Below are 15,739 nucleotides of genomic sequence, written 5' to 3'. Positions count from 1 at the left end.
GTTTATCCATTAAGTTCGCTGTCATAGGGCTGTGGTTTGTGGTGCCCCGAAACAATTAACGATAGTAAGATCACTGATCACAGATCACCGTAACAAATATAACAACAGTAGAAAAGTTTGAAATATTGTGAAACTTACCAACATGTAACACAAAGTGAGCAAATGCTATTTGGAAAAGGGTGTCGAGAGACTTGCTCAACACGGGTGCCAGAGACCTGCAATCTTTTGGAAAATACAGTGTCTGCAGAGCGTGATGAAAGGGGATCTGCCTGTGCTCGTGAAGCTCTCTGGGCAAGGCTTCTGCCCAGCACAGCCACAGGGGTTGGGGAGTCTGCCCCAGCTGCAAGGCAGGACATGCAGGCGAGCTTGCCAAGACCCCTGGGTGCACCCTGCGCGCTGAGGGTCTCGTGACACGTGTAGAATGGACCTGGCTGTCACCCACAGCTTCCCTTCTCCGCTACGCTGACCTCACTTCTGAAGAGGTGGTCATTCCTCAGATGTTGTAAAAAACTAACCTTCCTGTTGCCTCAGGTCTTCCGGCGGCAGAAGTGTGGGTGGGTCCAGAGGGCCGCACTCTAGCTCTGCGGTCGTGGGCAGGTCACCTCTTGTGTCTCATCAGAAAAAGGAGAGTAATGGCGCCTCTTGCAGGGACGTTGTGAAGACAGAGGGGCTGGCACGCGTGCTCTCAGCAGAATGTGTTTGGGCTGCAGTCCTGGAGCCTGCTGTTTCCTGGGCTGACCCCCAAGGCAAAGGACCACGTGTGTGCGTGTGGTTGTGTCTCCTGCTTTGGGATGTGGGTTCTTTACCACTGGTGCCACCTAGGAAGCAGAGGACTACTTAGTCCTTTGCTAAGAAAGATCTATTAATTAATAAGTGCTTATTCATAGTAGACACTCAGCATTTATTGAATGAATGAGTGAATAAAAGCATCTGTTCTCAGAAATGACAGCAGCTTACATTTCTTTAACCCTTTGTTTACATTCTTGTTTCCAGCCCTGGATGCAGCAGGGTGACGTGGTCTGCATTTTACAGGTGGGGAACCAAGGCCTGGACCAGAAGTGACTGCCTGAGGCCTCCCACGGCTGGGTCAGAGGGTGTGGGCCTGTCCTGGAGATGAGGAGCAGAGAAGCCATGTTCCTCCTCTTCCTGCCATGCTGCCCAGCCTCACTCCCGCTCCCGCCCCAGACTTAATGCATTTTCCTTCTTACTACAGTGACAGTGTGCGTTCACAGTAGAAAATCAAAAAAGACTAGAAGAGACTCCCATTCTACTATCCCCCTGTTCACAAAGACAGGTGGAAAGCTGTGACATCGTCAGGGTCCCCTGAGACCTTTGGTGTCCTGGATACTGAGATGCAAAGGAGTGGGAAACATGGAAGGCCTACATTTGAGGGGTAAAAGGTATAATTATAAGTAAAACATTAGAAAATTTATGGAGATTCCCAGGCTCAAGCCCTGAGAGTTCAAATTCACTGAGATTCTGGGCCCAAAAGTCAGTGTTTAGCTGGTGATTCAGGTCATACTTTTAAAAAAGCCCTAGTCTCTGACCAAAACCCATACATTATTATGAAGAATTTGAGACCTTCAGAACTGAAGTGACCACCCCAGTACACACACACAGCCAGTGCCAGAACACTTGGACCACCAGGCCAACACCGGGAAGTTGGTAATTCTGCAGGTCAGCAGCTCCAGCATCTTGATTCCGTAGGATTCGCCCTGGCAGGACTCAGGTCTCCTAGGTGAACTCTGTCTCAGCAAGAAGCTCTTTGATTTTTTTTCTTTTTAAAAATACTTTGTGCCCAGAATGCGTGTGTGTGCTGTAAACATCTGAGCAATGGGAAGCAAGCAGGTTGATGCCTAGCTCATAGCTTCTGAGCCATCTCACAGCCCTGGACTGAGGATGGCAGGGCAAGAATAACAATCCCACAATTTCTCTGCTTCCCAAAGTGTCTTACACCTAGGAGGACCTATTGATTATTTTTAAGTTGTACCTTGAACCCGTCAGTACTTCCCACTCTCAGGAGGTGGCTCTGTAGCAAGAGCCCTCAATGCAGCTGCCTCCTATGTCCCCAGGGCCCTGACCTAGTCCCCCCTGTGTGTAGGGCCTGCCTCCAGAGACCTGTTGTAAAGTCAGAGGTATGAACTGAAAAAAGCAGAGTCATCTGAAATCTCCCCATCTGCTGAATATTCTTTCCTCCAAGTGTTGGGATTCCTTATTTTTGGATTCTGAAGTCTTATATTTAAATTTGCTGAAAGAAATGTGATTGATATTTTCTGGATTATGAAATCATTTCCAGAACCATTAAGTTCACCCTTTTATAATCACATCTGATGTTCTCTGTGTTCCCATTTCAGACACACTTGGCAAGAGGTTTTTGGTTTTTGTTATTTTTTAATAAAACTTATTGAAGACTAACATATAGACCAAAAAGCAGACAAATCACGAATATGTAACTCAGTGATTTTTCACCAAGTGGTCAAGATGGGCAGGTTCAGGTTCTTGTAACCACCACCAAGCTCCAGCACCCAGGAGCCCCTCACGCCTAAACCCAGGGTAACTCTGCCCCTGGTTTTTGGACTTCATATGATTGAAGGTGTGCAGCATGTGTCCTAGCTAGCTGTGGGATTCGTTCACGTGTGCAGCAATGTTTCATGCATTTTCCTTGCTGTGTGTCATTTCACTGTATCATCGAACCCCAGTCTCTCCATTTTAATGTAGATGGATATTTGGGGTTCTTCCAGATTCAGGCTGACAGCAGATCTTGCTGCAGTAAGTGTCCTTGTATGTGCCCTTGCGTGCACGTGTGTACATGTTTCAGGATCGTGTATCGAAGTTTGGATGTGCATGTTCAGCTTCTTAGGGGGCCTTGCTAGTGGAACGCCTGCCCTCACTTCCGCTGTGTCTTTAACAGCTCTGTGTTGTCGGTCCTCTCAGTGGTAGGTATTTGATGGTGTTTAGAGGCTTCCTTGGCTGTTCAGACAGTGAAGAAGCTGCCTGCAATACAGGAGACACGGGTTTGATCCCTAGGTCCGGAAGATCCCCTGGAGAAGGCAATGCTACCCACTTCAGTATCTTGCCTGAAAAATTAAATGGAGAGAGGAGCCTGGTGGGCTACAGTCCACGGTGTCACAATGAGTTGGACACAACTGAGCAACTAACACTTTTCACTTTCACGGTATATCATGGATTATTGGTTTGAATATGAAAAGCAAAATAATAAGATAGACGGAGGATATACACATGTCCTCAGGCAGAGATTTTTAAACAGGACACATAAAGAAGCGATCAGTTATATTAAAATCAGGAACTTCTGTTCAATAAGAAAAAACCCACAGCTGTGAAAAGATCACAGCACCAGAGAAGATGTTTATAATATGACCACCCAACAAAGACTTTGGTATATCTATCCAAATATATTTTAAAAATTAGGCGAAAACAAAAATTTAGGCCAATTTTTGAAAAATGACAACCCAACTGATCAGGTGTTTCCCCAAAGAAGATATCCAAGTGGCCAGTAAATGTTGAAAACATGCTCAGCTAACGTCATCAAAGGAGAAGCAAATTGAAAACAGGAGAGTGTTCTCAAGGGAGGAAAATGTGAAGAAGCAGAATCCCTTCCCAGCCTCGCCTAGCTCACTGTCCCCGCCCTCCCAGAATGGTCTCACGTGACGTGACGGCATCCGGCACCCAAAGCAGCAGCTGGGCTGGGGTATTCTTGCGACTCAGCTCTCATACTCGGCCTCCGTGTGCAGGGAGCAGCAGTGCTTGATCTGAGGAGCTCAGCTGTGCCTCTCTCCCTGCCCGCTTAGGACGTGACCCTCGACGAGACTTCTAAGGAAGATGACCATCTATCGACTGTCCTGTCACCTGCTGCCTCTAAGGCTCTGGCTTCCCACTTCGTCCAGCCCCGCAGCTCAGAGCTAGTCCTTCCAGAATCGCATTGTTCTGTTAATCACCCCTAATGTCTGGAATTTACTCAGCAGGCCTCTGAGGAGCTCAAAGCCATTTGCTGATCCTGCTGGTAAAATGGCTGTCCCTCGGCAGCCAAGCTCTCTGCTAAATTACTTCTAGGGAAGGAAGCCGTTCTCAAAACTCTAGGAGACTCGGGGTGCCTTGACAAGCAGGCCCTGTCCCCGCCGGAGCCCCAGGAGGAAAGCACAGCTCCTCCGGGCATTACGAGATCATCCAGGAGGGACAGCGGTCTCCGTAATCATGGGAGTGGTTACCCAGGTGGGCTGACAAACCTGCAGACACAGCCCCACGCCAGGGAGCACCCACATGTGAGGAGAGGGAAACTGAGGCAGGCCAGGACCTGGCGAGGGGAGCAGGCTGGCAGCAGAGAAGAGGGAAGTGCATTTTGGTTGGGGAACTGGAGGAGCAAAGCAGATGGGGAGAAACCTGGGATGCAGAGGAACTGAAGTCTTTCTCCATTTTTGGCAAGGGGTCCCCCGGTGTTCTTCCCAATATGTCTACCAAGCCTTTGAGACCAGCCCTGTGTGGGCACGGCCTCAGACACCCTGTGGACCCTGCTGCTTCGCTGGGCCTACAGGAAGCTGGGGGCTGGGTGCTCAGAGCTGCCTCTGACCTGGCAGCCTCTAACCCAGCTGACCCCTGGTCCTTCCCTCACGCAGCCCTCTGGACGCTGTGTGGGGAGCAGAAGGCAGCGGCCTGCGGGCCCTGGCCACAGGCCCTTCAGTGCAGGTGCACAGACACGGGTGGAGCTTAGTTCCTAGGGAGGGCCGCCCCTCTGGGGAAATGCGGGAGGTGGGAGACAGAGCAGGGCGGGGTAGCCCCCCAGAGTGTGAGCAGGTCAGGACAGCTGTCCCTGGCCAATACCACCCCGTGGCTCGGCTATTCCCTACAATTCCCTCCCCCATCCTTGTGGGTCCAGAGATTGGGTGGTGATCAGAGACTGGCAGTAGGTGCGGGAACCCTCAGCCTGGGGGCCTGGGTGACAGCTGATTTATCTCGTCCTTTCCATTCATGCCTCTCATGTACCTGAGTATCCAGACCAGGCTGTGAGCCCCCTGTCCAGTATCAAGAAGGTGTGGGTGCTGTCTGTACAGGCTCCACAGGGAGCCGTGTTCAGAAAGAGGAGGAATAGGGCCTCCCTGGTGGCTCGCTGGTGAAGAATCTGCCTGCCAGTGGGGGAGTATGGTTGGATCCCTGGGCTAGGAAGATCCCACAAGTTGTAGAGCAGCAAAGCCTGGGCACCACAACCACTGAGCCTGTGCTCTAGAGCCTGGGAACCACAACTACAGGGCCCACGTGCTGGAACTGCTAAAGCCCACACGCCCCAGAGCCTGTGCTCGGCAACAGGAGAAGCCACGGCAGTGAGAAGCCCGGGCACCGCAACTAGAGAAAGACCCACACAGCAGCAAAGACCCTGCACAGCCAAAACTAAATAAACAAAGTTTTTAAAAAAAGAGGAAGAATATTCCAGTGAATCGTGGAAAGGGAGGTGTTCCTCTGTGTACACAGGTCAGTCTCCTCTGTGCCAGTGAGCAAGGGACCCCTGTGATCAGTGAGAACGGGGATGCGAGTGCCCACGCCCACCCACTGCCCACCCTGCCTAGTTCTCCTGTGAAAGGCCTCTGACGATGCTAGCTTCCTGAGCCACCTGGGAGCACCTGTCAGACCCCCAGAAACAGACACTGCCGGGAGAGACCTGGAGCCACGCTTCTCTGACCTGCTCCTCTAGCAGAGCCTGTCTCTCGGTGTGCTTGGGCTGGAGACTGATGGTCACTGACTAAGCCTGCGTGTGTGCGTGCTCAGTCGCGCTACTGCTGCTGCTGCTGTCACTTCAGTCATGTCTGACTCTGTGCGACCCCATAGACGGCAGCCCACCAGGCTCCCCTGTCCCTGGGTCCAGGCAAGAACACTGGAGTGGGTTGCCATTTCCTTCTCCAATGCAGGAAAGTGAAAGTGAAGTTGCTCAGTCATATCCAACTCTTCGCGACCCCATGGACTTCAGCCTACCAGGCTCCTCTGTCCATGGGATTTTCCAGGCAAGAGTCCTGGAGTGGGGTGCCATTGCCTTCTCCAGCTCAGTCGCTCAGTCGTGTACAATTCTTTGCAGTCCCGTGGACTATAGCCCACCAGGCTCCTCTGTCCATGGGATTCTCCAGGCAAGAATACTGGAGTGGAATGGGTTGCCGTTCCCTTCTGCAGGGGATCTTCCCAACCCAGGGATCGAACCCAGGTCTCCTGCCTGGCAGGCAGATTCTTTACCATTGAGTCACCTGGCCTGGAGCTGAGTAAATCTTGTTATTTATTGTCTCCTCTCCATGGGGACCTGTTGGCTAGGACCAGACTTCTCAGCACCCCCAGTCCAGCTGTGACTCCTGTTTGCTGAGTCCCAGGGAAGGCATGCACAGGGCTGTGCGGGTCCCACTTCACCTCAGCTCACCTCTCCAGCCTGCAGAGAGATGGCCTCTACCCTCTCAGGGCCAGGAGGACCCCGTGTTTGTGATGACACACTCAGCTCCCATCAGCCCGATGGCTTGTCTGGGCCACAGGACAAGCAAAGCCTCCCACATCAACCGAAGAGGGGGTGAGGTTGTAGGCCCTTCCCTGAGACCTGCCCACCCCACCAAAGCACCTCGCCACCCAGGCTCTGGCTGGAGACAGAACCCCCAAACTGCGGGCTCCTTCTGTCAGATGTTGCCTGACAGGAAGGACGCATGGGCACCAGTTTGCCAGCTGGGGGCCTGGCCAGGCCTGCAGTGACGCCCAGCGCTCAGCCGGCTGCTGGCCCCACGGACCTAGGCCCCAGCATGGAAGAGCCTGGGCTTAGAGCTGTGGGTGTCCTCACCCGGCCCTGTGCAGCTGCCTGGGCTGGGCTTCCCACCGCAAGCCCAGGGGCTAGGGGAGCAGCAGGGCTGGGCTGGGGCCCCGACGGCCTTTGACGTGTGTGGCGGCAACAGACCTGTGGGAGCTGGGACAAGTCTGGGAGCACACCACCATGGTCATTTCCCTCTTGGCCTCCAGCTGCGCCTCAAGGCTCCCTCCTTCTCCAGGGGCCCCGGCTGCAGCTCCGCCTCCAGTCCGCCCCCCGCCCCACCCCCACACACCATGTGGTTTAGAGCAGCCGTGTTACAGTATTACAACGTGCTGTGGGCTGGAAAGGGCCAAGCCGAGCTGTCAACTGCGTGGTGGAGCCCTCCAGGCTGCGCTGGGCCAAACCGAGGGCTTTGAGGCTCCCAGGAGACCCCCAGTTCCCCAGCCTGATCTGCCACAAAAGGCCTCTGGTGTTCCCATCGGGACGACTGTTTCTCAGCATGGACGTGGGTACTCCATGCATAACACACTGGTGCCCTCTACACCCGATTCCCTTTCCTCTGCCTCCCAGGCACCCAGCTTTGCGTTCCAGGAACATTCCTTACCCCAGGCGAGGGGGAGGGAGGGGGCACTTCTGTTTTCCGGAGCTGAGCCGGGGAAGGTGCTGGCGGAAGGGAGGCCCCTCCTCCCTTCCCAGAACTGGGGTGAGCGGGTGGCTCTGGGTGGGCTTCTCAGGTCCGAGCAAGCGTCCTCGCCGGGGACCCGTCAGCTTCCTGGAAGGGCCTGGGCGCTCTGCCGGGCTGGTCTTACCCCAGCCACACTCTCGGCCACGCGTGAAGCCCTCGCTGCTTTCCACCCGCAGGTCCGCAGTCACCTGCTCCGTCTGGCCTGCTGCATCGTGAGCTGGGCTCAGGGCTGCTTTCTTGTCCTGAGGCTGCTTGACGGCTGTCCCATGGGGATGTCGCTGGGGCCACACTCTCTCCCACCACCACCACGGTCGGGGCCCCCGCCTGCCACGGGGGTGCACGGGGTGCTGCGTTCTGCTCGGTAGCCTGCTCACAATGAGGACTCGCGCAGTGGCAGTGGGCCTGGACCCCCGTCCTCTCAGGGCATCAGGCCAGACATCCCTGTAGAGCCAGTGCGGTGACGGCTGTGCCCAGCACACCCAGACTCAGGTGGCTCACCCCAGGCCCGAACGCCAGACCTTGCCCTTCTGCCTGATGAACCACTTCTGTCATCCCCCCGCTGTCACCCTAGGGTCACCCGCTAGGACCCACGGCTGCCTTCCCAGGAGAGCCGTCCTCCCCTTCCTCCCTTCCTCCTGCCGCGGTTCGGATCCTCCTCCACGTGGGTCTCTGTCTGCTGCACGGGCTCCAGCTGGCCCATCCCTCTGTCCTCGAGGCCAGAAACTGGGGATGTGAGCCAGGGATTAATGGCACAGAGTAAGCTTCCGAAAGCCATGGGGACTGTTGGAAGGCCTGAGCTTAGAGATAATTTCCCTTCTCTGTGAAAGCCAGGCATTTAGTCCAACGGGCAGAGTCAGGAAGCAGTCAGCCTGCGGGGGACCGGCAGCAGCCACAGCCTGGATGGCCACCCGAAACAAGCGAGCAATGGTCCCCAGGCTGAGACGAGAGATGGCCACTGACCTCTCCTCCTAGAGGTAAGAGCTGGGCCCAGGGTCCCTCACACGGAGCCCCTGCGGACCCCGGGAAGGCTTGGGAGCCCCTCTCCATCCTTGCTGTGGAAATCTCCCGTCGATGCCCAGCGACACGCCACGCTCTTTCCTGTCCTCTCCTCCTCAGTGGTAAGAACCCCTTCTTATCGCAGCATGCACTCCTGGCTTTTTAATGTGAAGATTTCGGAGGTTTATATGCGTGAAAGACGGGGCTGCTGCTTCTCACTGCCACCCCTCACCAAACCAAAGCCCATCCTGGTTTTGGTCAAATGAGGTATTAAAATTGATACAGGAAAAGCAAGCCCACTTTCTTCTCACCGTCAGTTGGCAGCGCCTGGGGGAAGGAGGATGTTTGCAGCACAAATTTTTCATAGAGGAGAGCTTGCTGCCAGGAGAGCATTTCATTTCCGAGCATCTCAGGTTTTGTCTTCAGGCTGCGGGGAGGCTGTGACCCCCTCACTACCCTGCCCAGGTAGCCAGGGGTTCCAGGGAGGGGAACTGCTCTCTGGGGCCCCAGGGCAACTCAGAGGAGGATTTGGACTCAAAACTTCCTGTCTGCTCGGACCCCATCCTGTTGAAGATTTTTGTAGCTGGGGGACGTACAGATGGGCCTGCTGGTGGCCAGATCCTCAGTGTGTTTAATAAGCAAATGAAACATGGTGTGCCTAGAGGGTCCCCAAAAGTCAGTGGGGTCACTTTGGTCTTCCAGGTCCATGCCGGGGAGAGGGCTCAGTAACAGGGCTCTGCTGTGGGCTGTCCACAGCCAGGGACCTCCTGCCTCTCCAGGAATCCACCTGGTACCTAGGGGGTGATTTGGCACCTGCAGCTGTGAAAAATAATTTTCAGTCTCTGGAGGAGGAAAGAGTCAGCACTGGTCAGGTACAGCGAACTAAAGGGGTCAAAGTGCCAGGTCTGAACCCGACATTCCAGTCCCAGCCGTACCACACACTAGCTGGGGATGCTGGGACTTACTCCACTCCTCTGCCTCGGTGTCCTTGTCTGTAAAATGGGGGTGAGGACTCCTGCCCTCTGCCTCGTGTCACTAAGTTGGTTCACTCGTGTCTGGCGAACTTTCACGACCATTCCTGATTAAGAGCTGCTATTACCAGACGCTGGCCATGAGAAAGTGGCCGCAGTTTCACCCACATCAGTTCAGTGACATGGGTACTATTAGCCCATCTTTCAGGTGTGGGAACTGAAGCATAGAGAAGACGGGTGGCTTTCTCAAGGCTGCTCATTCACTCATTCATTATTTTTAATTCAGAGAGATTTTAATATGAAATATTTCAAGTATGTAAAAGTACGGAGAATCCTTTAACATGCTCTTACGTCCTACCGTTTGCTGTATTTGCTGAATCTTTTAACAGATAAGGTGTTGAGCTAAGAGCCCCCTCTGTCATCCTCTCCTATTCCATTTTTTTTCTCCTGCTTCCCGAACCGACCACTCGTCTGAAGCTGGTGCCCCCAGCTAGATAGACCTACAGTGTTACTGTGTACAGTTAGGGACGGCTTTCTCTTTTCCAAAACGCTACAGTCAACTTCACGTCATACAGTTTTGCTTTCTGCCACTCGGTATACTTTTGAGTGTTTCCATGCAGTCATGCGCAGACCCGGCTCACCCACAAGAGCTGCTGCACGGCCTCCAGCGGACGAACAGGTCATGATGATACCCCACAGCACGTCTATGCCTTCTGACCGGCCATCAGAACCTTTCCAAGTTCGCTGTTTACACAAGATACTACAGGGAACACCCTCTCCACCACTACCACCCGCCCCCGGTGCTCCCTCATGCAGTCGTTCCAGGACCCTTTCGTAGGGTAGCCGGCTAGCTTGGGTGAGCTTCCCTGGATGCTGCCCAGCTGCCCTCCAGTCATCCCACTCCAAGCCCTGAGCAGCTGTCTGTCCAGGACCAGCACTTTTCAAGTGTTCAATGGGTGTGGAGTGGCACCTCCTTGTGGTTAATTCACTAAGTACTCACCAACAGCCGGAGCTGGCCGGGCGTTGTGGTGCACGGCTACCAAATGTCACCGCAGGGACCAGGAGCCCAGGGAGGGAACTCTAAACAGCATCCCTGGTCTCTCGTCCTGTAGCTCTTACCAAGCTCTGATTCAGAGTCGGTCATTTGCAAGTGCACACCCCCTCCCCGTGAGCAGTGATCTCCTCCAGCCGAAGGTCTGGGTGTTCCTGTTTTGGCCTCTCTAGATCCCAGCTGTCCCATATGGCAGCGGGCAGCCGTGCATGGGTCCTGAGGACTTGAAACGGGCCTGCACCAAGTGGAGATGTGCTTCGAGTGTAAGATACACACTACCTTTGGGAGCATTAGCCCAGAAAGAAAGAGCCTGTCTTATTAATAATTTTTATATTGACTGTATGTCAAAGTGATATTTTTGGATAAATCAGGTTAAATGAAATATGCTACTGAAATGAAATTCACCTGTTTCTTTTTACTTTTTTTAAAAAAAACAAGGCCACTAGGCAATCATAAATGGCACCTGTGGCTTGAAGTAGATTTCTTTTGGATAGAAAGAGCCCTAGACTGTACCAGGCTGGAACCTTGTGGCAGGTGCCTGGGGAAGGTTTGATGGGTGGATGAGTGAGCGACCCGGCACTGTGAGAACAGAACAACGGGACCTCTGGGCCCCTGTGGCCCAGTCCTGATGTTCTCAAGACGGTGCAGAGCAGCTGGTCCCCTGCTCCAGAGCCCTGACACCCTTCCTTCCTGCCTTCTTCTCCTGTCCCAGGGCAGTGAGCGAGAGGCCGCCTGCGGAGAGGCTGCCTGAGCAGGCCCTCCTGGAAATCCCCACACTAAGCAGGGAAACAGCCCTGCAGAGCAGCTCAGGACACTTCAGGGTCAGCCCTCTCCCAGCCGCTGCCCCCACCCTGCTAGCACTGTCCCTGAATGTTCCTCCAAAGCCCCCGGGAGGCCAGGACCACACTGAGGGTTCCGGGCCAGCACTCTGGCTGCCCAAGGCCTCCTGGAAGAACACAGAGCTGCTCTTGGCCCCCAGGCATGCCGCCCGGGGCCCTGCTCACCACGGCGCCTGCTTTGATGCCTTGAGAAAGGTTAACTTTGAAGCTGCCTGTCTGGGCGGCCGAGCTGCCCAGGGCTTGATAAAAGAGCCTGAAGGCTCCGGCCCACAGCGTTCTGTGGAGTTACCCCAGCAGATGGGGAGCCTGGGCTGAACGGCTGGGGAATCCCACCCCCCTTTCCAAAGATGTGTGGAAACCTGACCGATTTGGAATCTTTGGGAAGAAGCAGAGTTGACTTAAGCTAAGGTTTGGGTAACCTAGTCTGACCCGCAGGCACAACGCTTGGACATGCTTTAGTGGTTGTAGGTAGGAAATATTCTAACAACAGTGTTGATTCTTCTCTCTGTGACGAATGGTGACCGTTAGGTCTGAGCCTGGACAGTGACCGGCAGTGCCCTCAGGCTCTGTTGGGCAGGGAGGACTGTTTGACCCTCCACCACCCGCCCATCCCCAGCAGCCATACCTCCTGGGCCTTCCTTCCCCTTCCTAGTCCCAGGCTCCTTACGAGCTCGTGCTCTGGTGCCATCAGGGCACCAGCCTCGCGCATCCTTTCCCTGACTCACTTCCCCCAGCCCATCTACATCCCCTTTGGACTGCTTCTCCCAAGCTGAGCCAGGAAGGCCCAGCTCATTCAAGTAAGCAGAAGGGCAGCGCTTTGGGCCAGGTCTTGCCTCTGGCCTCTGGATGGACTTTGGCACAGGGCTATGGGGTGTGCACAGTTGAGGTCCCCAGTGTGTGCATGGGCGTGCTTAGTCGCTCGGTCATGTTTGACTCTGAAACCCTGTGGACTGTAGCCTGCCAGGCTCCTCTGTCCATAGGGTTCTCCAGACAAGAATACTGCAGTGGGTTGAGACTGCCTCCTCCAGGAGCTCTTCCTGACCCAGGGATCGAACCTTAGTCTCCTTCATTGCAGGTGGATTCTTTACCACTGTGCTACCTGGGAAGCCCTGGTGTCCCCAGACATGGCCTCAAATAAATGGTGCTGTTGTTTTCATAAGGACAAATAGGTTTACAAACAGGAATATCTCCCAAAAGCCACAAATTCCCTACTGGTCACAAAGTACCAATCTTTTTTATCTTCAAGATGGTTCCTAGGTCTGCCATTTCCCTGAACCTGGCAAGATCAGAATTCATTCAACAAAGCAATTCATCCACAAGATTCCTTGACTCCTTCTGCCCTTACCACATCCCCCTGGCCTCAGATTGGCGCCTACTCCTCCCCTCTTAAAAACCCCCCCATACCCATGACCCCATACCCATGACCCCACACCCATGACCCCATACCCATGACCCCACACCCATGACCCCACACCCATGACCCCATACCCATGACCCCATACCCATGACCCCACACCCATGACCCCACACCCATGACCCCATACCCATGACCCCACACCCATGACCCCATACCCATGACCCCATACCCATGACCCCATACCCATGACCCCATACCCATGACCTCAATCCCAGCCCAGGTTGCGACTCCACATCTGCCACGGAACGTCCCATCTCAGAGCCTGGAGGACTGATGAGAAATCCCACCCACACCCAACATAAAACACCTCTGGTTTGGAACATTTTTCAAATAATTCTTTCAGTTTGGCATTTGAAGTTGTTTGTTTGGCTATAACTAACATATTAAATTTAACAAGCACCGTCAAGCCCACTCAGGAATGCTCCCGAAGCTAAACTTCAGTCTGCCTTCAAAGCACCGGAACTTTTGTGAAGACCGGATTTAGCACCAAAGAACGTTTCCCTGTCTCAAACTTTCCTTAGGCTCTGTTTTGCAGATTTCCCTATACTTTAAAACCCATGGATTTTTTTCCCTTTAACTTTTGAACTGGGTAATCCATTCTCCTGATTCAGGTTTCAAAGGGGCTGAAGGGAAGGGAATGAAAAGCCCCTGGGCCTCTGGCCCCAGCCCACTCCCTCCCTCCTAGGCAGCCCAGCACTGGATTCTGCGGAACCCTCCAGAGTCAGTCCAGCACATGCGTGCACCCGTGCTCAGTAAACGAAGTCGTGTCCGACTCTTTAAGACCCCAGTAGCCCTCCAGGCTCCTGTGTCCACACGAACAAATCCAAGGCCGTATTCCCCTCCGCAAAGAGGGCTAAATGTTTGTACACACTTCTGCCACTTGCTGTCTTTCACTTGGGGATCTCTCCGCATCAGGACATGAAGGGTTTCGTCATTCTTGCCACTGCAGTCTTGTTTGTTTTCACTGATGGGTTTTTTTCTTCTCACTCTGGGATAATTTGGGGGATCATGGGAGCCCACCGGCCCCAGTGCCCCCGCCCCATCCCTCTGATTGCACTCTCTCCCCTGCCCCATCCCCCAGCCACGCTCTCCCACCCCGCAGGAGGCTGGAGCCAGCCATGCAGCCTCTCTGATCCGCCCACTGCCCGGCCACGACGACGCCTCCATGACCAGCTGCTGCCAAACTCTGAGCCCTCCACAGCCCCTGGTCTAGCCGCCTCTAACCCCGCCTTGGCTCCCAGGCACTCACCCCCTGGGCTCCTCTGGCCGGCCTCCCAAGGCAGGGCTGCCCTGCTGTCAGTCCCACCCTGCCACACTGCCTCAGGGACAACTTGATACCTTGCCCCTGGACCCTGCCATCTGCCCCTGCACCCCTGAACTTTGCCCCTGACCCCCATCATGCTTGTCTCTACACACATTCCGCCCCTCCCTGCCCCTGTGCTGCTGTGTGCTCCCCAAGCTGCTGGCCCCCTTTGTGAGATGCTCCATACGTGAGGAGCTGAAGGAAGGAAGGACTGCCCTTCTTCCAGTCCTTCTCCATCGTGAGTGTGGGCTGGAAACCACAGGGGCCTGCTCCCTCACTGCCAGCCGCCTGCCTGCGAGGGCGAGGTGCTCTCCAAGGTGCCTCCCTCCTTCTCCACCTCCCTCTCCAGTCGCTCCTGATTTCTGTCTTCCCTCCTCTTCCCACACCCTCCCGCCCTTCATTTTTAGGGCACACCCTTTGCTCCTGTGTGCAGGTGCTTCAGCTCCCCCAAGAGGGTCCCAGGCTCCCCTTTCTCTCTGCTGCAGACCCAGCCCCAGGCTGGCGGTGCGGCTTATCCACCTCCACTCTTTCCAAAAGCCCCAGAGCCCAAGAAACCTCTGCCCCTGCAGCAGGCTGTCATCCATCCAAGCATCTGGTGATTCCAGGGCCTGGCCCCTGGGGACACCTGCCTCTTCCTCCCTCAATCTTGTGGCCACGCCTCCCGGGAGGTATAGGAGGTGTTAACGGCAACTGGGGTTGTTGTATTATAGCTTTCACGAGGTGTAACTCACATGCCATAAAACTCACCTGCTTTGCAGGCACAACTCCAGCAGTTTTAGTAAATTTATAGATCCTTGTGACTATTGCAGTCCCTCTTCAGCCCCAGCCCTTGCAACCCAATTTACTTTCTGTATCTGGACACTTATACATGGAATCATCCTCTGTGTGGCCTTCTGTGTCTGGCTTGCTGTGGATTGTTGCCACCTTTTGGTTTTGTGACTAGTGCTGCTGCTGTGCACAAATGTGCACAAGTCTTCGTGCACACTTTCATTTCTCTTAGGTTGTTGTTCAGTCGCTCAGGTGTGTCCAACCCTTTGCAACCCCATGGACTGCAGCACGCCAGGCTTCCTTGTCCTTCATCATCTCCTGGAGTTTGCTCAAACTCATGTTCATTGAGTCAGTGACGCCATCCAACCATCTCATCCTCTGTCGACCCCTTCTCCTGCCTTCAATCTTTCCCAGCATCAGGATCTTTCCTAATGAGTCAGCTCTTCGCATGAGGTGGCCAAAGTATTGGAGCTTCAGCTTCAGCATCAGTCCTTCTAGGGAATATTCAGGGTTGATTTCCTTCAGGATTGACTGGTTTTATCTCCTTGCAGTCCAAGGGACTCTCAAGAGTCTTCTCCAGCACCACAGTTTGAAAGCGTCAGTCCTTTGGCACTCAGCCTTCTTTATGATCCAACTCTCACATCCATACATGACTTCTGGAAAACACATAGCTTTGACTAGACAAACCTTTGTAGGCTAAGTAATGTCCCTGCTTTTTAATCCCCTGTCTAGGTTTGTCATTGCTTCTCTTCCGAGGAGCAAGTGTCTTTTAATTTCATGGCTGCAATTCTCTTGGGTAGAGACCTCAAAGGGGAAGTGATGGGCTGGTGAATGAATGTTCGTCTTTCTAAGAATCTGCCAAGCTGGATTCCAAAGTGGCGGCATCACTTAACACTCCTGGCAATAATTTAAGAGTTTCTCCACATCC

This window comes from Budorcas taxicolor, chromosome 18, assembly GCF_023091745.1.
Source record: "Budorcas taxicolor isolate Tak-1 chromosome 18, Takin1.1, whole genome shotgun sequence".
In the NCBI taxonomy this organism is placed as follows: domain Eukaryota; kingdom Metazoa; phylum Chordata; class Mammalia; order Artiodactyla; family Bovidae; genus Budorcas; species Budorcas taxicolor.
This window is presented reverse-complemented; position numbering follows the sequence as displayed.